The sequence below is a fragment of the Panthera leo genome, chromosome A3 (genome assembly GCF_018350215.1).
Source record: "Panthera leo isolate Ple1 chromosome A3, P.leo_Ple1_pat1.1, whole genome shotgun sequence".
Lineage (NCBI taxonomy): Eukaryota > Metazoa > Chordata > Mammalia > Carnivora > Felidae > Panthera > Panthera leo.
The window spans coordinates 11,598,328-11,624,251 of record NC_056681.1 but is presented as its reverse complement, the minus strand read 5'-3'; the positions used below and the strand labels follow the sequence as shown (position 1 = coordinate 11,624,251).

Below are 25,924 nucleotides of genomic sequence, written 5' to 3'. Positions count from 1 at the left end.
CAACCTTCAGGGTCTGTGCTTGGAGATGGTGGGGGAGGCAGAGTGCTGGGTCAGGCTTTCAGGGTGACTCAGCGCCCCTGGGTGCTGGGGAGGAGTGACTGGGAACCCTCCTTGGGGAGACGGCTAGGGCCTCTGGCTGGTCCTGAGTGCCAGGCTTGGGTTTAGAGGCCCTGCAGGTCTGTGACCTCTGCACAGTGTTTGGGGCATCAGGCCAGCAGGCCAGCAGGCCAGATTACATAGGAGGAGGGGGGTACAGATCTTGGTCCTGCTAAGCCCAAGTTGGGGCAGATTCTTTCGCTAAGTGTAGATGGGCGGGCTGTTTAAAAAATACTTTGCATGTGTATATATTTATTTTAAGAGGAGCCTGGGTGTGTGGGCGAGCTTGTGTTTGTGTGTCCCTGGCCAGCCGGAGGGGAGAAGCTGGGCCAGGTGGAGGAAGGTGGGGGAAGGGTTCCCACGTTTCCATTCCCCTTCCTCGGGGTGGGGGGGTCTACCGCTTGTCCTCTGCCCAGCTGTGGATGCCACGGCCCCGCTTCACCTGCTTGCTCGCGGTGGCCTCGCCCGGTTTGAACCTGGGACCGCCGTCCCTGATTTCCAGAGACCTAAGGGACCCCTGGCAAGGCTTCTGCTTCCCTGCCCCCTGCCATCCTCCCACCCCTCTGCACTGCACCCCCATGGCCCTTCCAGCCCTGGACAGCGTTCCTGAGAGCCGAGGCTGGACACGGAGGGGTTGGTGTGGATTCACATTCAGCGTCCCGCAGTGCCTGGCACGCAGGAGGTGTTATATAAGCGTTTGCTCTCGTTATTATTTTTTGCTGGGAGGTTCCTGGCATTTGGCAGCCAGTCTTCAGCACAGCGAGAGTGTGGCGAATGCCTGCCAGGGGTCGGGTGTCCAGTAAATCCTGGACCTGACCCACGTCATGTAAACCTCCCAACAACCTTTGCACAGGTGGGTACTGCTACAAAGCCTGTTTTTAGAGCCGTGGGGCAGCCTCTTGTCTCATCCCTATGGGTAAGAAAGTGGTTTGGGGACCCCGTCTGCTAGGAATTCAGTGGTGGGGTAGAATGGAGCTTCATAGATTAGTTTGCCAAGGGCCTGGGGCAGCCTGGGAGCAGCTGCTGGTATGGCGGTTTTAGAAGAGGAAATGCTTTTTCCCCTCCCTTTTCCTCTGGGGGCCTGGATGTGCTTTCTCACTGGGAACCCTGGGGATGGGGGACAGAGGCAAGCAGCTCCCACCATCATGGAGCTGAGGGTCAAGGCAGGCTACCCCATCCCGGCCTCTTCTGTTTTTGGCAGTAGGGCCGTATGGGGCACTGGGCACAGATAATCTCACTTTGGTCCCGGGCCTCCATCAGTTCCCCCCACCCCCCACCCCCTAGCAGGTCTCCCTGTCCTGGGTGTCCTGGGTGGGTAGATGGCTGGTTGGGACCCTGGAGCCTCGCAGTCAGTCAGGTACCAGCAACAGCACATTGGTTCAGCTGCCTTTGAGATTTATCCGCTAAAGGGTGAAGGCTGGGGGCTGGACTCCAGGGAAGGAGGTGGCTCAGTCCTTCTGTGGGTGAGGAGGTCACGATTTAAGAAGGAATTTTCCCAATCCCTGCTCTCCTCTTTGTCACTGAGAGTTGGCTGGTGGCCGCTGCTCACCCAGAGGAGGTGAGAGGGGAGCAGCTTAGCCACACAGTGATCCCCCAAGCTCCCCTTTCCTGAGCGCCGTCTTGGAGCCAGCACTGAGCACAGACCTTTACATACTCCCATCCGGATTTAATCTACATGAGCACTCCATGGAAGCTGTTATGCCCATTTTATAAAAGTAAACTGAGGCCCACAGAAGTGGGGTTAGTGCTTAAGGTGGAACGGGGCGAAGCCAGTTCCAAAGTTAGGTTTTGACCCTCAAGTCTCTGCAGAAAAGCCTGGGGTCAAGAGCCTGTTTTGTAATCCCAGCGCCTGCCCCCAATGCTGGGCCCTGCCTGGATGACTCCTTGCCCAGTCCCAAGTTCAGGTACCCCACATGCTGGAATTAAGTGACTTGCACACAGTTTCACAATTTGGAAGCGAAAGAAAGGGGGTTTGACCCCGAGCCCATCTGACTGCCCCTGAAGAAGGTTGGGGAAAAGTTAATGGGTTGAGGGCTCTGCTGGTGGCCTGGGTGGCCTGGTGTGGGAGCACTGTGGACAGACCTGTGCCCAAAAGACCGGGAGACTTCTTAGGTGGGGGGACACTCACCCCGTGGATCTAGGCTAGGAAGGCTAAAGGCTTGCAGGGAGGAGGGAGGAGGCCATCCGCAAGTCAGGAAACAGAGTAGGTTGGGGGAGGGGGCACTGGTGGGGGGGGTGTGTGGCACCCAGGAGGCCAGAGAGGAGTCTTGAGGTACAGTAACAGCGGGTGTGAGTTCAGGGATTACAATGTGTAAAGCACCACTCCAAGGCCCGGGCTCCTATGGACCAGCAAGGATCCCTCTGTCTGCCCGAGGAGGCCGGTCATGTTAACCACAGACCCATTTAATGGGGCTGACCACTGAGGCCAGCTGGGAACCCCAGTGTTTGCTCAGGACAGGAGAGTTGACAAAACACAGTCCTACCTCATAATCTTGGGCAGCTGTCTCACGGCCTGGTGATTTCACCAAGGAGAAAAGTGGGTGTCCAGGGTGAAGGCGGGAGACACCGCCGGGGATCAGCCTCTTTGAGGCCGCGGCTTTGGTTATGGGCATTTTCCCGCCAAGCAGACAGGCTCAGAGAGGGGAAGAGGCCTATCCGAGGTGGCACAGCTAAGAATGGTGGGAGTTGGGGTAGGAAAGAGAAGGGACGCTTCCCCATGGAAACACCTAAAGAATGTGTCCTTCTCCCCCAGGGTCCCATCTAGGCCTCCCTGGGACTGTTTTGTCCGTGTGCCTGAGACATTTATTTGTCCAGTTACTTTTCTCATTTCTTCGGCAAGCATTTATTGAGCACCTGCTGTGTGCCAGGCCCTATGCTGTGTGCTGGGGACGTGTGGTGACCAAGCTGGCAGTGACAATTTATGGGGAGAGGCAGACACTAAGTTCCCGTAACTAGAGCAAGATAATGACAGGTGGGGACAAGGGCTCTGAAGGAAGGAAAGTGGGGCAGGGAGGGGCTGAGAGGTCTAGGAAAGCCTCTCCTAGGAGGCAGCATCCGAGCAGACACCTGAGCCAGGTGAGGTGTGAGGGGAAGGGCCTTGGTTTATGGGGCACGTGTGCTGTGCTGGGTGCCATCGTTTTTTTTTTCACGTGCCCTTTATCCTCACAGTGACCCAATGACTTGAGTGCCATGTATCATCCCCCTTCCCCAGTTGGGGAAACCGAGGCACAGAGAGGCGAAGTCACTGGCCCAACGGCTGATGAGTGACTTGTGTGAGATTTGAATTCATGCCTTCCATTTGAACCTGGGAAGCCTTCTCTACCTGCCTCTGCCCATACCCCAGATTTCCTATTTGCTCTGTTTTCCTGTCCTGCTCCCCTTCCCCCAGCTTTTCCCGGTCTGGCGGACCTGCTGGGTGAGCCCGGATGGAGTCCCAGCAGCCCCAGCCGCCTGTCTGTCTGTGCCTCCTTGGAGGTTTTCAGCCTCTTATTGGGCATGTGCAGGCAGGTGCGTGAAGGAGGCTGGGGGTGGGTGGGGGTGGGGCTAGGGAGACTGGAGCTTCCGGGGTCCCTACCTGTTAGAGTTTGAGTCCCTCCTGGTCCTCTGAGACCAAGAGGTAGGAGTCCCATTTGACAAAGTGGGGACCTGAGGCTTTGAGAGAGGGCATTACTTGTTCAGAAAGGAGAATGGGTATTAAAATCCGTATCTGCCTGAGCCCCAAGTTTGGGTGTCTTGTCTGCTTGTCACTGTCTACTGGCGGGGGAGGGGGGGCGGGTACAGATGGGCAAACCTTGATTTTCTAGCCCTTGAGGGGTAGAATGCTCCGGCCAAAAAATAAAAATGCTCTGAGCTTTGTCCCTTACTTGCTGGATGACTTTGGGCAAGATGCTTAGTCTCTTTGGGCCTGGGTGTACATTTGCATATTCAATCAGGATCAAGTGAGCAGCTACCGTGGGCCCTGGATGGTCTCTGGGCTCCCAGAAGTGACATTGAGGCACGGGAAATGGGCGACTGAACAGCTGGAAAACTGCAAGCTAATTTCAGATTATGCTGAAGACCTTGAAGAAAATGAAGGGGGAAGTGGTAGAGGGTGACAGGAGGAGGAGTGTTTAGACAGCATTCCAGGCAGAAGTAGCAGCACGTACAAAGGCCCTGAGGCAGGACAAAGCTCTGTGTGCTAGGGAAAGAGTGAGGAACTGAGATGGCTAGTACAGAGGCCGCCAGGGGTGGCATGGGGAGAGGAGAGCAGAGGGGTGGCAGGGTCCTTTGTGCAGAGCCTTTGTGGAGGCTAGGGTGAGGCTGAGGGAGGCTGTTTTGAGGATGAATGAGTGGGTGTCCCTGGCAGGGCCTGGCACCTGGAAGGCCCTTGACAAGTTTGTTGATGGGAAGGAACAGGGCCCTCAGCCTCAGGAGGAGGCAAAGTGCAGTAGGTAAAGGGCACAGGGAGGCCGCCTGCCTGTGCCCAGGAGACCTCGTGGGTGAGAAGCCTCTGACCCAGGGCCTGGGGCCACAGGGAGCTGTTCACCAGGCAGGAATGAGGGGAAGGGCCTGCCAGGAAGGGGGTACCGGAGGAGTGGAGGCCGGGAGCCAAGAGGGGGAGAGTTCCTTGGGAAGCCGTGACTGCAGAGGAGAGGGCACGAGGGAGGGAGAAGGGCCAGGCTGGAGAGACAAGTGGGACCAGGCTGCCCTGAGGCCTCCAGGGTGGGCGTGTTGGGGTGTCAGGGGGTAGGAGGAGGCTGGGCCCCAGGAGAGATGTTTTCTTTTTTATTTGATTTCCCAAGCAACGCACGAGCCTGGTGGCAAGGTTGAAGATTGCAGAGCATCAATAGAAGAAGGAAATAAAAAGCACCTATAGTTCCATTACCCAGAAACAAACCCCGTTGACACTTGCTGTGTGGCCTCGGGCAAGTCCCTTTACCTCTCTGCGCCTCGGTTTCTGTGTTCATAAAACGGAAAACTAATAATGCTTGTCCCATAAGGTTTTTGTGAGGATTAAATGAGTTAATTCATGCAACATATTTAGGGCCATGCCAGCACATGGTAAGTATTAGCCGTCATCATCATCGTTAACAGCGTTCCCATTTTGGTGGGGTAAGAGCTCTGGTGCTGGAATTTACCTGCATTCTAGTTCTGGACCCCCCATTTCCTGGCCGTGTGATTTGGGGCAAGTGGCTGCATCGTGGTGTCCCTCCGTTCCCCCATCTGTAATACGATAATAAAGTTCTTTGTGGTGTTTTGTGAAGATTTGCCGGGTAAATTCATGTAGGGTGATTGGAGAGAGAGCTCTGTATGTGGTAATTGTTCTTTCCTTCCAGAATTTTCACTTCATGTGCATTTTCTCTTCATTGTAGCTAACATCATCTATTTGATATTCACTCCCCTCCTTCTTCCTTAGCAATAGGGCCCTCTATTGTGGGGGGCAAGCGCCCTACGAAGAGACTACATTTCCCAGATTCTCTTGCAGCTAGAGATGACTAACAAATATAAGTAGAAATCGTAGGTGAGGTTTCCAGGAAAACTCTTTAGAGGGGGCTGATTCAGTTATGAGGTACATTTCCTTTTGCCTCCTTCTTTTGCAGCCCCCCTCTTCCACCTTCTTCCTGCTTTCTGCCCGGAACTCAGCTATGATGGCTGGAGCTTCAGGGGCCATCTTGAACCATGTGGCGAACATGGCAGCCTGGAAGCCACATTCTGAGGGTGATAAACCTGGGAGAGAAGAGGCACTTGGGCTCTCGATGGTAGTGCAATAGCCACACCACACCAGTCTTTGCCCGCCTTTCTCTGGCATGTGTGTGTGTGTGTGTGTGTGTGTGTGTGTGTGTGTATTCACACACACACACACACACACACCTTATGGAGGTCTCTGTCATTTTGACTTCCTGTTTCTGGTAGCTGAATCTATTTCTAACTGATGCATTTGCCCAAATGGAATCAACCTATATGGATTGGACAGACTCTCTTCTGCTAACCCCAGCAAGGTCAAATCCTGGGTCCCCACCCTCCCTCTGCAAACCACCAGGGAGGTCCTCAGTTTGGAAATAGAGAGGGTCAGTCCCCGCTGCAGACCTCACAGAGCATGTTGGCAACTATGCTGGGACCCGACACCCCACACCACCCTGAATAACCCCTCTCTGCCTCGTGCTGCCCCTGCCAGCACCTGCCCCAGCGAGACCTTAGCCTGCCAGGCCTGGGAGGTACCTTTGCCGGACGGCCTGGGGCCAGCCCAGCTGGGATCGCTGTGGGGTGAGTCTGTAGGCCAGGGAGCCAGGCTGGGTGAGCTTTTATTTTTATAGCTGTCACCAGATCCTGCCTCACAGGCCCTAGCCCTGGAGCCCTGGCGAGGACAGAGGCAGTCAGGGAGGAGGAAAGGCTCCTCAGGGAAACTGGTGGGTGGGGATCAGAACTGGGGCAGAAGTTGGGGCTGCCTGGACCGCCTGACTCGAGTCAGTCCGCACATCAAACGGGGCTGGTCATCAAGCGTGCCTCGCTGACGCTCTTGGGGGGGTTGGCGAGGGACATACAGATAGTGGGGGCCCTTTCCTTCCTTTAGTCTTGAAACTCAGGTGCAGAGCATCAGCCCGTCCTGGCTGCCCGTTCTGAGGATGCCATTGCTGGAAGTCCTTGCAAAGCCTGCCTTGCACTTTGTTCCCCCCTTTGTTCTAGCTCCCCACACCCACGCCACCCACTTCTCATAGCCCCCACCCCCACTGTGGCTGATATCTGTGCTTATAGACGTGCGTCTTGTTTGATGTACTTTCTTCTCAGTGAAGTACACACAGGCAAGTGCACACAACATCGGCCTCCAGCTTGGTGGGTTTTCCCTGTGCAGACCCCTGGCTGGAACCAGCAGCCACCTCAAGAAACAGACCATTCTAGCACCCCAGAAACCCCTTGAGCCTCTTCTAGCTATAAGCCCCCCTCCGCCTCCCCCTACATCACCACCTAAAGGTAATTAATCATTGTCCTGATTAGTTTTGCCTGTTTCAACACTTTGTCTAGAAGGAATCACACACTATGCATTCATTTATGGCCGATTTTTTTTTTTCTACTCAGTATTGTAACTGTAACATTCATCCAAGTGCTACGTATCAAGATTTGTTCCTTTTTGTTACCGAACAGAATCCTACTACATGGGTGTCACACAATATATTGACCCATTTTATTGCTGAGGGACATTTAGATTGTTTCTAGCTTTTAGCTCTTCAGAACTGGGCTGTGATGAACGTTCTAGAATGCGTGTTTTTTGGTGAGCATGCTTACACATTTCAGTTGGGCATAGACCTAGAAATGCTTGCTGAGTCATCTGAAATGCGAGTAGTGTTTTAATTCCTGTTAATGGTATTCAACCCTAGATCTTATTCTATTTAAAAAAATTTCTGTCTTACTCAGTCTGGGCTGCTCTAACACAATACCGTAAGCTGAGTGGCTTATACACAACAGAAATTTATCTCCTGCAGTTGCCAATCCTGAGAAGTCCAATACTAATTGGTGATAGACTTGGTGTCTGCTGAGGACCCGCCTTCTGATTCGTAGACGCTGTGTCTTCACATGGTGGAAGGGGTAAGGGAGCCTTCTGGGGCCTCATTTATAAGGGCACTAATCCATTTGTGAAATAACCCTCACATTGGGTCATTCCAACATGTGAATTTGGAGGACACGAACATGTAGTCTATAGCACTTTTTTTTTGAAAAAAGATCTCAAATGTATAGACATGTGACAAAAACAGTACAAAGAACATTTCCCCCATGATTATTATTATTTTAAAAATGTTTATTATATATTTTTAAGTTTTAAATGTTTATTTACTTGAGGGGGGGGCAGCGCCAGTGGGGGAGGCACAGAATCTGAAGCAGGCTCCAAACTCTGAGCTGTCAGCACAGAGCCTGATGCAGGGCTCGAACTCATGAGCTGTGAGATCATGACCTGAGCTGAAGTCAGATGCTCAACTGACTGAGCCACCCGGGTGCCCCTACTTATTATTTTTGAGAGAGAGACAGAGAGACAGAGTGTGCACACAAGTGGGGGAGGGGCAGATAGAGAGAGAGGGAGACACAGAATCCAACGTGGATTCCAGGCTCCAAGCTGTCAGCTCAGAGCCAGATGCGGGGCTCAAACCCATGAGCCATGAAATCATGACCTGAGCTGAAGTCGGAGGCTTAACCAACTGAGCCACCCAGACTCCCCTGCCCCCGAATTATTTAAGAATAAATTGCTCACCTGTTGTCTTATCCCCCCGTAATACTTTGATACGTATTTCCTACAAACAGGGATATTTTCTTGTTTTTGTTAAAATTTTTTTTTTAACGTTTATTTATTTTTGAGACAGAGAGAGACAGAGCATGAACAGGGGAGGGGCAGAGAGAGAGGGAGACACAGAATCCGAAACAGGCTCCAGGCTCTGAGCTGTCAGCACAGAGCCTGACGCGGGGCTCGAACTCATGGACCGCGAGATCATGACCTGAGCCGAAGTCGGACGCTTAACCGACCGAGCCACCCAGGCGCCCCAAACAGGGACATTTTCTATATGCATAATATAACCGTCAAAATCAGGACATTAACATGGCACAGCCATTTCTTTAGACCCATTCAGCTTTTTTTTTATTTAAAAAAATTTTTTTTTAACATTTATTTATTATTGAGAGACAGGGAGAGACAGAGCACGAGCAGGGGAGAGGGAGAGAGAGAGGAAGACGCAGAATCCGAAGCAGGCTCCAGGCTCCGAGCTGTCCGCACTGAGCCCGATGTGGGGCTTGAACCCACAAACCACGAGATCATGACCTGAACCGAAGTCTGACGCTTAACTGAGCCACCCAGGTGCCCTAGGCCTATTTAACTTTCGCCAGCTGCCCTAACCATGTCCAGTAAGAGGATCCAATTCAGAATCACGTGTCGCGTTTAGTTGCTATGGCTCCTTAGTCTCCTTTGATCTAGAACAGCTCCTCAGTCTTTCCTTGATGTTCATGACCTTGACATTTTTGAGCATGACAGGCCAGCTATTTTGTGGCCCATCCTTCGCTTTGGGTTTGTTTGCTGTTTCCTGGTGATTAGACTCAGGTTTTGTATCCTTGGCAGGTGAATCACAGAAGGGGTGCTCTGTCCTTCTCTTTGTCCCATTATTGACGGTGTTCACTTGACCCCCGCTGTTTATCGAGATATAATTGACATACAACATCATATGACTTTAAGGACAACGTAATGATTTGATAGATGCATATACTGTGAAACGATCACCACAATAAGTTTAGTTAACATCTGTCACCTCACGTAGTTACAGTTTTTTGCCTTGTGATGAGACTAATGGTGTTCACTGTGATTACTCAATTGAAGGGATATCTGTCAGACTTCACCTCTGTGAAGTCGCTTTTCTCCCCTTTGTAGTAAATAAGTGTTTGAGGGGAGGTACTTTGAAACTATGTAAATATCCTGCTCCTCATCAAACTTGCAATGGTTCGTTTACTTTTATCAGTATGGACTCATGGTTTTTTATTTTATTTAATGGGTTGTAGTACATTATTATTATTATTATTGTTGTTATTGTTGTTATTTATGTGCTTGAATTTTCCCATATATGGCTGCTGGGAGCCCCTTCTAGCTGGCTTCTGTGCCCTTCTGACATGCCGCCATTGTTCTTTGAGCACCTCCTTACTTTCCCTGCCCTAGCCCTGGAGTCAGGCATTTCCCCAAGGAGCCCTAGCTCCTCTGGGTGGAGAATGGTATTTAGAAAGGTCTCAGCACAAGTGTGCTCATTGCTGCTTGGAGTATCGCTGCCCCCAGACCCTCTCTAAGACTGCTTGTGTGTATATACATGGACACATACTTATATCTGTATCATTTCTGTATCTGATTACCTGTCTTCTGTGTATCATCTTTGAGAAAACGATTACAGTATTAAACTCTATTTCCAATCCAGTTCCATGTTTGGAACTATCTTTCCCGACAGTTAGAAGAATATTGGCTTTCATTATTCTGTTGTTTTTTTAAAAATTTTATTTATTTGTCTGAGAGACACAGACACAGTGGAGAGAGAGAGAGAGAGAGAGAGAGAGAGAGGGAGAGAGAATCCCAAGCAGGATCCACACTGTCAGCATGTAAACCGACATGGGGCTCGAACTCATGAACCTTGAGATCACGACCTGAGCTGAAACGAAGAGTCAGACGCTTAACCCCCTGAGCCACCCAGGCCTTCATTATTCTTAATGTATATACCTATCTCACCAAATCCCCTGGATGTCACCAATTTCCTGTTTCTGGATCACCTTCCCCTCCCCCCTCCCACTTGGATGCCCTCACTATACTCTGGCCCCCAAACTGCACCACCTTCCTTGTGGATGATCTCCGTTCAACTGCTCATGGAATTTACACATTTTTATTTAATTTGAATATATAATACATATGCTTTGTCCAGAATTCAAAAGGTATAAAAGGGTTTAAGTGAAAAGTTGGTCTCCCTCCCCCCACGGCCCTCACATTCCCCTTCCCTTCTCTTCAAGCTCACCCCCGTTCTCAGCAGTTTTTCTGGTTTTGGGTAGTTTGTGTAAGCCAGCCTATAGGCCCGTGCACACACACGTGATATTCACATACATCGCACATTGTGGCACTTTCCACACTGCTGTCTCCTTTGCTTTTTTCATCTATAACAATGTATCTTGGAGGTTGTTCACACCAGTCCCGTAGAGCTGCCTCATTCTTTTTTGTTTTTATTTTAAGTTTTTCTGCCTCATTCTTTTTAATGAGCACACAATATTCCATTGCACGGAGATACCACGATTATTTAACCAGGCCCCTTTCGATGGATATTTAGGTTGTTTCCAACCCTTTTCCAGCTCACACAGCGCCCCCTTGGACAACCAGATCAAATAGGCCACATTCTCCAAGAAGACAAGGTCGATTCCCAGAAGACTGTTTTGGAGATGTCTTTGTGTTGCTCTGTGGCCCTCTAACTCATTGCTTTTTGCTCTGATGCACAAGGTGCCTCTGGATGCAGCTGCCACATTGTAATGAACTATCCTCCTTGAGATGAACACTGATGTTGCCTCTGTTGCCAGTTGTGTACATACTGAGTTAGAGTTTGGGGGGGGTGGGGTGATCTGGAGATGAACCGAAGTTGACCCTGCACGGTCACCCTGCCAGCATCAGACGGCTTTCCTTATTGCCTTTGGCTCCTTCCCTGCCTCCCTGTCAGGCTCCCGAGTCAGACGGGCGAGTGCTCATATCTCAGCTTTGCCACTTAGGTGTTTGATCTGGAGAAAGTGACCTCTCCCATCCGAGCCTCAGTTTCCTCATCTGTACAGTGGTTCTTGTCACACCCCTGACGGGTGTACAGGGTGGGGCTTGGTGGAAAGTAAGCCCTTGATAAACAAAGGGTCCCATTGCGTTAGGGTCTCCAGGCCTTTGTGGCATAAGTTTCTACCCCAGGCTTTAGGGACACAGTCCCCCTAAGTGAGAGGGAGGGGGCTCACCTGGAGAGGACCAGGGAGTCAGGGGGCTTGGGCTGGGGTTGGCAGGCCCCAAGAAGAGTTGTAACCAGGCTTTTGGTTCAGTAATATTTGAAGGAAAAATGCTAATGCAGATGGGATCTGGTATTTATTCATTCCTTCATCCTTCCTTCCTTCGTTCATTCATTCATGTTCCTCTGAACAGCTTGTGACTTTAAGCAAGTAACCTAACTTTTCTGTGCCTGAGTTTCCTCTTCTGCAACATGGGGATGGCGATGATAGAATCTACCTCACAGGGTGTGGTGACGTTAAATGAGATGATGCATGCATAGGGCTTAAACAGTGCCTAGCACATAGTGAATGCTCCATAAATATCAGTTATTGTCGCCGTTAACTTTTTTCCAACAAATCATTTGCTGATAGTCTGCTACATACCAGGCTTTGTTGTCTCTCTCTACCTAGAACTAGAACCATGCGGAGCCTCAGATTCTGTAAAGTCAGAGCCCAGAAAAGATGACAGGATCTCAGGGTGTAACCACCCCCACCCAGCAATCTGGCTGTGGGGGTGGCTTAAGATCCCCTACTCCTTGCATTTTCAGGCCAGGGATCCTAACACCCCTGTAAATACCACCCCCAGCTCCCCAGAGGTTGTGACAGCCTCAGTCCTTCTCCAGCAGTACTGATTGGAACCCTTGCGGACTCAGAACAAAAACAGATTGGGGCAGCAAAACCCTTTTTGTGCAAGAGGGACTCTCCTTCTTAAGCCCCAGGTGCTGCCGAAGGTCCGAACTGCCTTTTCTTTGCGGCCGGTTGGACCCTGGGAGAAAGCTGCCAGTGTGAGTTGGCCAGGGGCTCACAGCTGCCAGCTGTTGTTAGTTTGGTGTGAACCAGGGCCTCTCAGCCTGGGCACCATTGGCATTTGGGACAGGATCATTCTTTGTTTAGGGGCACTTTCTTGTGCATAACAGGATCCCTGCCTCTGTGCACCAGATGTCAGTAGCACCGCCCCCCCCCAAGTTGTGACAAACAAAACTGTCTACAGACGTTGTCAAGTGTCCCCTGGGGGTGCAAAGTCCCCCTCAGTCGAAAATCCCTGCTGTGGAAGATCCAACAGCCGGGCGGAACAGAGTGGCTCGCTGTGTGCCATGGCAGAAGCCCTCTGCACGTTCAGTGCCTCAGGTCCCCGTCACTTAGTTAGGGGGCCAGGCTGAGCCAGCATCAAGGGGCCTCCAGCCTGGTCTGGCTGGAATTCTAGTTCCTACGCATTCTTGTCTCTCTTTGCATCCTGGTTGCAAGGGTTAGGACGCAGGGTGAGGATTGGGGCACAGGAGATAGGTCTGGGCGGGGCCAGCCCTGTGCTTGTGCTTTACCCCATGTCTGGCCCTCCCTCCAAGTGCAGGAGAGATAATAAGCACAAAAACGGGCCCTGGGCTGTGTCTTATTTAATCCTTGTAACAGCTCTACGAGGTGGGAGTGTGTGCCATTGGACCGGGTGTGCAGGAACACAGCATCGCTTCTGTTACAGCCACGCAGAGACACAGGACCTGAATCTGGCAGTGAGGAGACATCAGGACGTGCCACAAAGTATCTGGCCTGTCATCCTCAAAAGCGTCAAGGACAGGAAAGTCAAGGAGAGACTAGGAGCTGTTGAAAGAGCCTAAATACAACCGAAGGAAGTGAGGTGTGATCCTAGACCGAAAAGAAACCGTAGACCTTTTTGGGGCCAATTATGGAACGTTGGACATGGCATGTGGATCTGATGGAGGTGCTGAATTGATGAGAAGTGCCCTGAGTTTGTGTGCTGTGTGTGTGTGTGTGTGTGTGTGTGTGTGTGTGTGTGTAGTGGGGGGTCAGGAGATACATGCTGGAGGGCTTGGAGATCAAAGGACAGCACGTTTACAACAGACTCTGAATAATTCAGGACAAGAGAGGAAAATAAATAGAGGAGAAATGATGAACGGGGACAGAATGTAAATATTCTGGGCAAAGGATATCCTGGCATTCCTCATAACCCCAGTAATTCTTCTGTAAGTTCAGAACTTATGCCACAGTGAGTTAAAAAGCAAACCAAAACACCTGACCTCCAGTAAACCCAAGAGACACGAAAACGTATGTCCACAAAAAAAGACCTATAAGCATGTTTGTGGCAGTTTTATTTATAATAGCCCCAAGCCGGAAACAACCCAGATGTCTTTCAGCACGGGAGATCAGCAAATTGCAGTGGCTCCGTGAATGGACTACTACTCAGGACGCCATGGAGGGAGCTATTGATTCACGCACACAATGGGTGAATCTTGACAGCACTAGGAAAAGAAGTCACACGCAAAGGACCAGGTACTGCGTGATTGCTCTGATAGGAAGTCCGAGAACAGGTCAGACGAATCTAGAAGTCCGAACAGTGGTTCCTTTTGTGGGTGGAGGAGTTATTGCCTGGGAAGGGGGATGGGGGAGCCTTCTGGGCTGCTGCCGAAGTTCTGTCTTGACCTGGGTGGTGGTGACATGAATTTATACATATGTAAATAAATATTCATTGAGATAAAAACTCACCAAGACAGATTCCCTTTCTGTATTTTGCATAAGTTAGACTCAAAGTAAAAAAAGAAAAAGAAATTAAAGATACACATCAAACACTGGGGAACGAGGTGGGCAGGGAAGGGGGTGGGATTGAAGGGAATAAATAAAACCAGGGAGGAGCCTCGCATGACAATGAGGACAATGTGTCATGAATTGAGGAGTTGGATAACTTGGCCCTTGGTACCTGAGGTTCAAAAGGAGAAACCAGAAAGGACAAAAGGGCTCAGAGAGGGGGATTACCTTGCCTGAGGTCACACAGCTGGTGGGTAGCACCGGCAGGACTTGAACTTGGGCCTGGGTGACCCTGGCCTGTGCTCCTTACCCAGTGCTCTGGTCTGGACTCACTGGGCTGGACAGGCCTGTTTGGGTCCCCGAGGCTTCCCGGGGCCTGGCAGAGATGGTGAAACCACTGCCTGGCAAAGACCATTCCAGCCCGGAGCTCAAGACTCCAAGTGGGGTGAGGAAGCAGTAGGACAGAGGGCGGCCCGGCCAGCAGCTCCCGTCCCTGAAGCCTTGCTCCCTGGTCTGGGGAAGCCCTGCCAACCTTGCCCGCCTCCTGCTGTCCTTTGCCTTCCTTCCTGGGCCAGTGTGTGGGCTTTGGAGCTCCACGGGCCTGTGTGTGAATCCAAGCTCTTTCCCCCATCTGGCTATGCGACCTGGGGTGAGTGGCTCCCCACTGTGTGCCTCAGTTTCCACTTCCAGAGCCGGCCCACGAGAGCACGTGCCTGAGAGCACTGGTGAACAGCGTGCACAAAACTCGACACGATGCCTTCACTTGCTATGGACTCAAAAAGGGTGCCCGCTATTGTTGTGTATTATTGCTGTGTGTGGAAAGGGGGAGCCTCTGTTGCCCTTAGGCCTCACAAACACCTGCATGTTAAGACAGCTGGCATGGAATGGAAAGTTCTGGAGAAAGGAGCTTTCAGACTGCCTGGAGGTTACTCAGAAAACTCTCTTAATTTCCATTCTGGCTTTTGAAAAAGTTGTTGGTAAGCTAAGGCAGGCCTGGGGGTGGGCTTCCTGGATGGTCACGCAGGGCTCGGTGCTCACAAAGGCCCTCCCCTTGGTCTAACGAAATTCTTCATGATTTCGGAATGAGGGCCTCGGCATTTCATGAAACTGGTCCTGGGCAGGGCTGTGGCATCTGGCGAGGTCACTCAGCACTTTCACCTGGGTTGTCTCCTTGGACGTTCAGGAACATTCTTTAAGTGTAGGTGTCCCCATCACTAACCTTGCTGACCTCAGTTTTCTCATCTGGGAAGTGGGAAGAAGTGCTTTGTGCAGGGCCATAGGGAGATGAAAAGAACCCAGGTCTCCTGGCTCCCAGCTTCCAACGGTGGCTGAGTGAAGGTGAAACCTGGGGACCTAAGGACTTGGTGGGCCTAAGTGTGTTCCCCTCGAGGACATAGTAGGTGCTCAGTATGTGCAAGCCGCTCTTTGATGCCCTGGCTGGCCTGTCTTCTCACCTCTTTCACAATTAAATTTTGATATAAAATGATGCTAATAATACACACATCCATTTTCTTAAAACATGAAAATATTTCCGATAAGGCTGAAGTCAGTCTTGAACCACTCACCTCGCGGCCAGCCCTCTCCTCACGATTGTATGATTTGAGGGTGCAAACATGTGCAGTAGCTGCCTATGCATTAATGTTGTCCTCCCTTTCTTTTTTTCTGTTACACTTTTCTATTATTTTATTGTTATTTTTAAAGTAATCTCTACACCCATCGTGGGGCTCGAACTCGCAACCCTGAGATCAAGAGTTGCACGTCCTACCGCAACTGAGCCAGCCAGGCGCCCCTCTGTTATACTTTTGAAAAAGTAAACTTTTCCTGGGAGCATACCCTGGGTCCAGAGGAGTTGATACACTTTCAGCAACCCAGCCCACTCAGTGCCCGCTTGTGGGGTACACCTTGTGGCCTCACACTGCTCCCTGTTTCCCCGCCCATCTTGCTCCTCGTTTCTGAGTCTCGGTGCGTCAGTCCCGTCTGCACACGATGGCCACACGCTTGGTGCCCAGTAAATAAATGGCTGGTAAATGAAACGATGGGAGCAAGAGGAAAAATAACCACAAACCCAATTCTGCATAATGAGAAGTCTGTCAAGGTGGGTTTGGGTTGGTTGGAGTTTCTTGTAAAAGCTGTAAAAGCACAGACTATATGGCATTGACAGGAAGCGAGCCCAGCATTTCCGGAGAAGAATAATCACACTGGATGTCACAGGGTCCTTGCAAGGGGCCAGGGGGATGGCACCAGGGGAGCTCTGCTCTGTGGGGTCAGCTGCCCTTCAGCCTCTGGTATTTTTCTGAGGCCCAATAACTGGAAAGTGGCTGCATGAGGACCTGGGGTCCCTGAAGCCTCATTCGACAAGGTTTTCAGTTTGTTCTCTGGCCTCTCTGGGATGCCCACTGAGCCCGGCCCACAGAAGACTCTCAGAGATGTGCTCCAGGAGTGACTTCACCTATCACATGCAGGCACCATGCTAAGCCCGGGAATCTAGCACAAAATGAGGCAGCCCCAGAACCTTGTCTTGTGTTCATGGAGCTTACATCTGCAGGGTAGGGCATACAGTCGGTCGGATGGGCAGTGTTGTAAAGTAAAGAAGAGGAGGGAGAGAAGTGGAGTGCGTGTGTGTGTGTGTGATGTTGCATTTGAAGAAAGAGGTCAGGGAAGGCCTTGCTGAGAGACGGTGATATGGAAGCAAAGACCTGAAAGAGCTAAGGGAGAGAGCCGTGGGGATACGTGGTGAAAGAGGGACCGGCAAGTGCAAAGGCCCTGAGGTGGGACCGTGCTTCTCTGTTCAAGGAGCAGCAGGGAGGCCATGTGGGGCAGTGGTTGTGAGTGAGGGGGACAGGGTGGTGTGCCGATGTGTGTATGTGGTTAGTGGGGAGGTGGGGTTCTGAGCAGAGGAGGGATATGATTCGACTTCCTCTCAGGGTTCGGGGGTGGTGGCGGCCAGGGAGAGGAGAGCACACAGGGGAATAACTGGTGGGAAGTGCTGAGCCTGGGGTCTGGTATCCAGCAGGCACTCGATAAACACATTGAGTTACCGCCGAGAGTATGTGGAGGCTTTAGATGGAGTGACCTGCTCAGCTTTAAAGGGCTCCTGGCAAGCTGGGTGATGCCTGAGGGGACCCGTCTACTGCCGCCTCCCCCCATGGAGGGCTTGGTTCCCCTGGATGAGCTGGGGGTGAGGAGGCAGGACCCCCCCCCCCCCCGCCCCCTGCAGTGGGGCAGGATCAGCAGGTGAGTGGGAGGAGGAGGCCAGGCCGGGGCTGGCAGGGAGCTGGGAGCTGGCAGGGGCCCAGGGAAACAGTGTTCTGGCTGGGAGGGCAGGCTGGGGCTGGTTGTCCTGGGGGGGAGAGGCAGGAGGCAGACCTGGCCCTGAGTGGAGCTTCCCCACTCCCCAGCGCCCCCCTCCCGCCCCCCGTATGGACTTCCCAGAAGCCCGATTCCTGCCTCGGTGGTTTCCGCTCTATCCTGGCCCCTCTGATCCTCTCACCCCCTCCCTCCCCTCCGTAGCTGGGGCGCCAGTCAGACGTCCTCACTGTGTCCAGGGTGCCCTGCTCGCACCTGCACCTTTCCTGGGCCTCCCCCATCCCTCCAGCTTGTCAGTGCTCCTTCTGTCTTTCCTTCCCCTTCTTACCAGGTTCATGCCTACCCATCACTCAATCCTCAGGGGAGAATGTCCTCACCCAGGGAGGCCTCCCCTGACCCCCGCCTCCCCACGGCTCCCCTCCATTCCCGTGCACGGTGTTCTCAGCCAGGACGCCCGTTCGGGGTCTATATGTGTGTGATTATCTGTCTGTGGTCAGTCTCTCTCATAGGTGCGGAGCTCCTGGGGCAGGAATAGTCTGCCGGCTGGCTGCTGTGTTCCCAGCACTTGGGACAGCACATACTGGGACGGAGGGCGGAGGAGGTGGTTGGTGGTATGGACAGACGAACGGACACACGGGTGGACGGACTTGGGCAGGTGGGGTGGGCTGGGTGATGGCATAAGCAGGGACAGATGGAGGAGGGACGGTGGGTGCGTGGGTAAGCAATGGTTAGCTGACAGGAGACAGAACTGAGGTGGGTGGAATGGAACAGAAAGCTCCTGCCCTAAGCGTTGAGAGACCTGGGTTCAGGTTTAGCCTTGCGTCCCATTAACACCAAGGCCAGTGGAGTCATGGGTGTATCCTGTTGCCTCTCTTTGCCTCTGTTTCCCCATCTATTAGTTTTTCAGCTTCGTTGTTGCTTTTATTTCACTGCATTGAACCCTCTCCGTTCCCTCCCAATTTTTCTGGAGCCTCACCACATGAACAGAAAAAAAGGGAGCAGCTGAGAGTGGCGGGGGGGGGGGGGGGCAGGGCATTCCCTAGGAGCCAAGAACGGAGCATGAAAACCCAGCTGGACGGTCCACTATTTTGCCACATCCCCTGGTTCTCTGAGTCCCTCTTCTCCAGAGGACTTTGCAGAAAATGCAGATTCCAGGGTCCCTCCACATAAGCTCCCACATCAGGTGCTTTGGAGCAGGCCCAGAAATCTGCAGTTTGAACAAGCTCCTCTCCAGGATTTTGACCTCATTTCCGGGTGAGACTCAGTGCCACCTTCCAGGATGACTGGGTCCCATGGCTCAGCAGCCCGATGTGTGCACGTGCATGCATGTGTGTGCTGTGGGGGATGGGGGCTGCTGTGACAGTTTCTCTAAAACACAGACTATGTTGGGGCTGGTCCACTCCCTGGAGGACCCAGAAATAAGGAAGAAGGTCCTGATAAGACAAGATCTCCAGATATGGTTGAGTGAACAAGCAGGTGCAGATTAGAGCTTTTGCCATTTCTCTGCGTGTGTTAAAACATTCATAAAAGAAGAGATACAGGGATACGTACGGACACTTCTGGAAGGACACACAAGAAATGGGCCAGGGTGGCCTCCGGGGAGGAGCAGGAAGAATACCCTTGGTTATGTCCGAATCCCTTCTTGAGTCCAGGGTTGGAATTCTGACCCTAACTAGCTGTGTGACCCTATGCCCTCTCTGAGCCTCAGTTTCCCCTTGTGTCAATGGGGCTGTACAGCTTCTAGCCTGGGCCTGGTCAGCATGGACGGCCCAGGCAACTTGATCCTGCTTCGGCTTCCATTTCCCGGGGCATTCCTGGCTGGGCCTCACCTTCCAGTAGCCCCACTCGACCCAGAGAGGGTGGGTCCCGGGGAGGGGGCAGCCTGGTCCAGGGTGGGGCTGAGCTGGAAAAACCGGCATGGTTGGAGCAGTCTGTGCAGGCAGAGTCTTCACTCCTCTGCCTGGAGGCTGCTCAGGGACACTCACCCCTACCTGGTGCCCCTGAGGGGCCGGGACCAGAAGAGCATCCCCCCCCCCCGCCCCGCCCCGCCAGCTTCGGGCTGGAGACCAAGGGAAAGGGGAGAATGACGGCATTGAGCTAGGGTCGGGGGACGAGGACACAGAGAAACAGAGACACAGAGAGAGAGAAGGAGAAAGAGAAAAGAAGGAAAGGCAGGGAGACAGGGAGAGAAAGAGGGCAGGAGGGAGACATGGTGAAAGAGAAGAGACAGGGGAAGAGGAAGACACACACACATATACATACGCACACACGCACAGAGCCAGCTTCAGGCTGGGAGAGCAGAGAAATCGGTGAGACGGAAGGAAATGGTGGAGCTCTCTGGGTCTGGGTCTGGGTCTGGGTCCGGGTCTGGATTGGGCTGGGGGCTGGGCTCACTGGCCAGGTGCCTGGGGCTGGTCAAGGCGCCGGAGTATGAGGGAAGGAGGGTGGGGGGCAGGGGCCGAGGGTGCTGGAGCCATCCGCAGCTGGGCACTGTCCACACCTCTGGGGCTATAGCTGCAGGCCCGAGTAGTCCTAGGAAGCAGCTCAGGGTCCCTTACTTCTCATCCCTCCAGTCCTCCTTTGGGACCTCGTACCTGGAGGCTGCCTCCCCAGGGGGCCCTCTCAGAGCAGCCCTGGGAAGGCCTGAGGTGAAACCAGGCTAATTAGTGCTCAGAACTGAGATAATCGCTGTCTGGAATGTTCCCTAGGAGGTCCAGGTGGGGGCAGACAGCCAGGGGCCACAGGGTGCCTGGGGTTGGCCAGCCGGGCCTCTGCCTGCTGGCTGTTAGAGCCTGTATATTGGAAGTGAGGAGACCTGGGCCCTCAGGATTTAGGATCTGCAGTTCCTCAGGTCCCTCCATGCCATCCTGTACAGCCGATCCACTGGACTCCAGTCTGGTCACATCTGCTGCCTAAAGCATTCCATGGCTCCCGTGGCCCGTAAGCTATAATCTGAACTCCTCACCTTGGCCTCATCTCCTCACGATCCACCTGCTCATCTGTTCATGCTCTTGCCTCATCACCGTGGCCTTCCCTTTCCGTCTTCTTACCCTTAAACTGCACACTTGGCCCACCTCAGGACCTTTGCATATGCTGTATCCCTTTCTAGCCTCCTCTTCTTCCACCTTCTCCCAGAGCTCTCCCTACACATCCTTCAGGCCTCAGCTCAAAGTCACCTCACGGGGGAGGCCTCCCTGGTACATTCCTGTGCAGTCCCTGCACCTCTCCTTCCAGCACTCAGCACTACCATTCTCTTAATGGGTTTCCTTATTTGATGCCTGCTTCCTCCATGCAAGTGTGGCTTCCTGAGGACAGGTGCCAGGTCTGCTTGGTCACCACTGTGTCCCACAGGACTTGACACACAGCAGGTGCTCCTGAAGCAAGCCAGGACAAGAAGTGGCCTGGACATTTTTTGTGCTGTGGGATTCCTTCTAGAAAGGGACTCTGCTGACCCCTGTGTCTCCCTTCCCCATCCGCGTCCCTTCCCCCAGCCCCAGCCGATCCTGCCTCTGAGTCTTCAGACTCCACGGGGGCAGCCCTGGACATGGTGTTGTAATGAATCACTGGCCAGAATCTGGTCTTGATTATCTCTAGGCTGGGCATGGCCTGCCTGTCCTCAGGGAGGCTGGGGCCACGGGCCACTGTATCAGGGGCCCCAGGTGTCCCACTGGGCCTCTTGCCTCTGGCCACAGATAACAGCACAGGGCCTGGTGGCCTCACCTCAGCTGCAGGCACCTGCACCAGGGACGTGCTGAGTGGCCTCGGGCAAGTCCCTGCCTCTCTCTGGGCCCCTGGCTCACACAAGGCGGTGTTTTGCCCCGTGAGAGAGAGTGAGGAACTCGGTGGAAATGGGGTCTGTGGCTGGGAGTCCATGGACGTGACCACACTGACTTTGCAAGGAGGCTGACATGAGAAAGTGATCGGTGACACATGGCTGGATTCCCATGTGTTCCCACCTGGAGGTTGTGGGGGGGGGGGGGAGCCCTGCCCCAAGGTACCCCGGATGCCTGAGGCCCATCCAGGTGGGGCAGAAAGTATTGGCATGTGAGGGTTTGAGCCATTTCTAGGGCATCGATCCCACCATGTTTCAGTTTCCTCCTCGTGAAGCAGAGAAAACAAGAGTTTCTACTTCACAGGGATGTGCTTAAATGAGATACTCTCTGCAAAGTGCCTGGAACAGCACCTGACTTGTGGGAAGCCATCGATAACCACCATTACTGTCACCTCCTAAAGTCTTGCATCATCCTGTTCCCACCTCTCTGTGCTTTCTACCCCCACGACCATTCAAGCTTGGCTGATTCACCCGAGTGATTACAATAGCCTCCAAATGATCTCTGCTCCCAGTCTCAGTCCTAGGTCTATTCTTTGAGTGCTGCCAGATGGAGCCTTAAAAAACGTAAGCTGGGTCACCATCCTCCCTTGCTCAACAGTCTCCCGTGACTCCTGCTGCCCTCAGAATCAGGATTGACTTCCCAATCACGACCTGCAGGTGCTGCCCGTGTCCCCTAATCTCCTGCTACTCTTGCTCTCATTCACCCTTCTAGAGCTGCCTTGGTTTTCTTTCAGTAAATGTGGCTCCTGCCTGCCTCAGGGCCTTTGCACACGTTGCCTCCGCTGCTGAAATGCTTTCCTCTCTGCTCCTCACCTAGTTAGTGCCCAGCTCTCAGATCAGGGGGACCTCCTGAAGCGGGTACTGTGGTGACCCACCCAGATACCCTTACACTGGACCCTGCGCTCACCGCTCAGCTGCCGTGCAATGTTGGCAGCTATGGGCTCCTAGCTAGAGCTTCTTTCTGGAGCTCTCACTGAACAGGAGCTGCCCTGTCTGTGTGGTCCTCTCACCCTCAAACAAAGGCAGACACAACCAATGACTGATTAAATTAGAAGAACAAAGCCCCCTTAGCTCAAGGTGGGATCCACTCTGAGGCACAGTTCATGCTCCAGAGCTCCCCATGGGATTAGGCTGAAGCTAGACATCGGTTGAGACCACATCCTAGCTTAGCTCTTCCCACATGTCCTGTTTCGCTTCCTCCTTTTCTCCCCAAAGCATTCCTTAATGAATCACATGCATTCCAGTCTCTGTTTTGGGCTCTGCTTCTGGGTAACCCCACCCAAGACACCTCCTCGGGGAAGCCTTCTTGATCCCCTTTTCTGGTCTCACCTCCATAGATCTCTCTTTGCGGCCCTCACTATGGCCATAGTTTTACATTTTCCCAGATGTTTACTCAGTTGAGGTCTGTCCCTTACCCCAGAATGCGAGACAGAGATTATGTTGACCCTGTTCCCTGCCGCATCCCCAGTGCCCATCACGGGACTTGCCACACAGTAGGTGCTCAATAAATATTTGTTGAATGATTGAATGAGTAATGGCTGGGTGAGCTGGAGGCTGGGGGGCTGGGCATCATCGAGGCCCCACGTTCTTCCTGTCTCCTGGTCCTGCCATCTCCTCCCGGCCCAGCTCCTCACGGCTCCATTGTAGTGCCAAAGCTCCTGCCATCTCTTTGTGGCACAGCCATGGCCAAGACAGGAAAAGGCCCTCACATGTCCTCTTAAGAATGAAGAAACGATTCCCAGAAGTCCCTTGGCAGACTTCCCCATCTCACTGGCCGCAGATGCATTCCAGATCTCGCCGCAGCCAATCACTGCAAGGGGAGAGAGGGGGGCCATGTTTGACCTGAGCCAATCAGCATTCCCCCCCCAGGGTGGTGGGCGGAGTTTGCCCTTGCCGGGAAAGAGGGACTCCATGTGGCGCCCGGCCAAGGCTGGCCGTGAGCCGTGGACCCTGAACTGGGGACGTTTTCCATGTGGATCCCTTACCTGCCGTCTCTCCCTGGGGAGCCCTCGGGGGGTGGTGTTAGGGGGGAGGTGGGGCTGGGTGGCTGCTTCAAGCCGCCTTCCGTCAGTAAATGTTTATGGCCGGTCGTGGAGAGGAGGTGGGTGGGCCCGGAGGGTGAGCGCGTAGGGCAGAGGCGGCTTGGGCTTGAGATATCGGGGGAGAGACAGAGACACAGAGGAGAGACACAGGGAGCCACACTTTGAGAGTCGGTCTGAGAGACACAGGGAGAAGAAGAGACAGGGAGATAAAGAGGGGAGAGACACACAGAGAGAGAGACATTGCCAGGAGAGCTTTAGCCATCAGTGCCTTGAGTGGTTGGAGGGCATGTCACAGTGGAAGCAACATCCCTGTCCCCTTCTCTTTGGCTTGATGTCCAGCCTGAGCCTCGCTGTCCTCCTCTGCCAGATGGGCTAAATGACCCTCTTTCACAGGACTGTCCTGAGGTGCCCAACGTACCGGGATTATCCTTGACCCAGTGGCCTTCTTTGTCCTGTAAATGGCCTGGGATGGTGGGAATTGTCACTCCGGTGATGGGCCCAGGGACACAGCGGCAAGGCAGGAGGGATCTGGGCCATGGGTGTAATTCCAAAGCCCCTGTCCTGTTCCTGCACAACATAGCCAGGTTGGGCAGTGAGGAGAGGGAGGGCGGTATCCCGGCTCAGACGCCCCTAGGGGCAGTGCTGGTCAGGAACAGCAGTTTCGGTCATAATTGCGGCAGCCGCCGTGTTCTGAGTGCCTTGCAGGTGCTAGACAGCAGCCCCGTGTGGGAGGCACTGCTTAACTCCATTTAGTTTGTGATGCCCATTTCACAGATGAGGAAACAGCCTCAGAGAGCTGTAGTGACTTCCCGAATAATAGAACCAGGTTTGAAGTCAGACAGGCCTGGGTCAGAGTCCCTGCTCCACACCCGACAGGTGAGGTGACCTGGGGGCAGTCACTCCCTCTCTGGGCCTCAGTTTTCACATTGTAAAATAGGATAAGAACAGCTGAAAGGTTGATATAAGGATCAAATGAGATGATGCACAGAGAGGACTCGGCAGCGGGCCAGGGACACCGGTCAGTGCTCAGTACTTGTTGAAAGGTATGCTGGATAACAGTATTAGAGTAATTTAAAAATAATTCCTTTAATTGCCCCCTCTTCTTTAGAGGAAGAGCTGAGGTTCAGAGGGGGAAGTGACTTGCCCAATGTCACCAGCCAAGTGGAGGTGCTAGATTGGAACCTGGTGGGTCTGAGGCGGGGGTTCACTCCCAGCCCTCCATGCCGCCGTGATGGCTCAGCCCTGGATGGCCCATTTGGGGCTCAATCCTTGCGGGTCAAGGAGATGCCGGTGGCCCGGCTTGATATCCCTCTGGCCTGGCACCAGCCGTGATCACCCACTGGGGCTATTGCAAAACCTCCCTCTCTTCACTAGCCGATAAAGGGTGCTCATTGCAAAACTCAGCGGAGAAATTATTAAGTGTTGTGTCATCCTGCGGCCAGGCCCTGGGTGCCCCTTTCCTGCCCAGAGGCCTGGGTGGGGCCAGCTCCTCACTCTCTCCCTTCACGGCGCTGACCTGAAAGAGGCTGGGGTGGGGGTCGGCGAGGGGCTTTCGGGGAGTGGACAGAGGACAGACCCGGCCACCGAGTCCAGCCCCCTACTCTCAGCAGCTTCATCCTTTCGGGTGCTCGGGCCCAAGCCTTGGGGTGACCTGATTCATGTCTTGCCCCACATCCAATAATTGGTCAGGAAATCTTGTCAGCTCTACCTTTATATATATATATATGTGTATATATATATATATATACACATATATATATATATATATATGTGTATATATATGTGTGTGTGTGTGTGTATATATATTTTTAATGTTTATTCATTATGGAGAGACAGACACAGGGCGTGAGCAGGGGAGGGGCAGAGAGAGAGGGAGACGCAGAATCTGAAGCAGCCTCCAGGCTCCGAGCTGTCAGCACAGAACCCGACGCGGGGCTCGAACCACGAACCGTGAGAACATGACCTGAGCCGAAGCCGGACGCCCAACTGACTGAGCCACCCAGGTGCCCCCTTGTCGGCTCTACCTTTAAAATACATCCAGAATCCAACCAGATTCCCTCCTTGCACTTACACATGGGATTCAAAGCACCTCCCCTCTGGTCTCGCTGCTCCTGCCTTAACTCAGTCCGTTCTCCATCCGCAGCCCAAGGGATGCTGTTCAATCCGGGTGGATCCTAAGTAAGATCTTGCCTCTGCCTAGAACCCTCCATGGCTCCCGTCTCAGAGCACAAGCTGAAGTCCTTACAAGGGCCATGGGACCCTGCCTCATCTGGCCCCATTGCCTTTCTGACCTCACCCCCACCATTCTCTCTCCCTTGCTCACTTTGCTTCAGTTCCACTGGCCTTCGTGCTATTCCTCTAACACACCAAGTCTGATCTAGCCCCAGGGCCTTTGTACTTGCTGTTCTCTCTGCCTGGAATGCTTTTCCCCATCTCTTTCACACAGCTGGATCTCTCACTTTATTCAGATCTCATCTCAATGTCACTTCCTCAGGGAAGCCTTCCATGGTCACCCTGTCAAAGTGTCACCTCCACGGTCACCTTCAGCCCTTTAATCCTTCTTCCTGACTTGCCATCATTATCCATTTGTTTATTTGTTTAACGTCTGTCTTCTTCCTTAGATTGT

The 25,924-nt window shown here is 53.0% G+C and overlaps 1 long non-coding RNA gene across 1 annotated transcript in view; it reads left to right on the top strand.

Annotated features, from left to right (window-relative positions):
- Positions 1-25,924, top strand: part of LOC122215430 — a 77,867-nt gene that overhangs the window by 29,336 nt on the left and 22,607 nt on the right. The gene's annotated exons all lie outside the window — the stretch shown is intronic.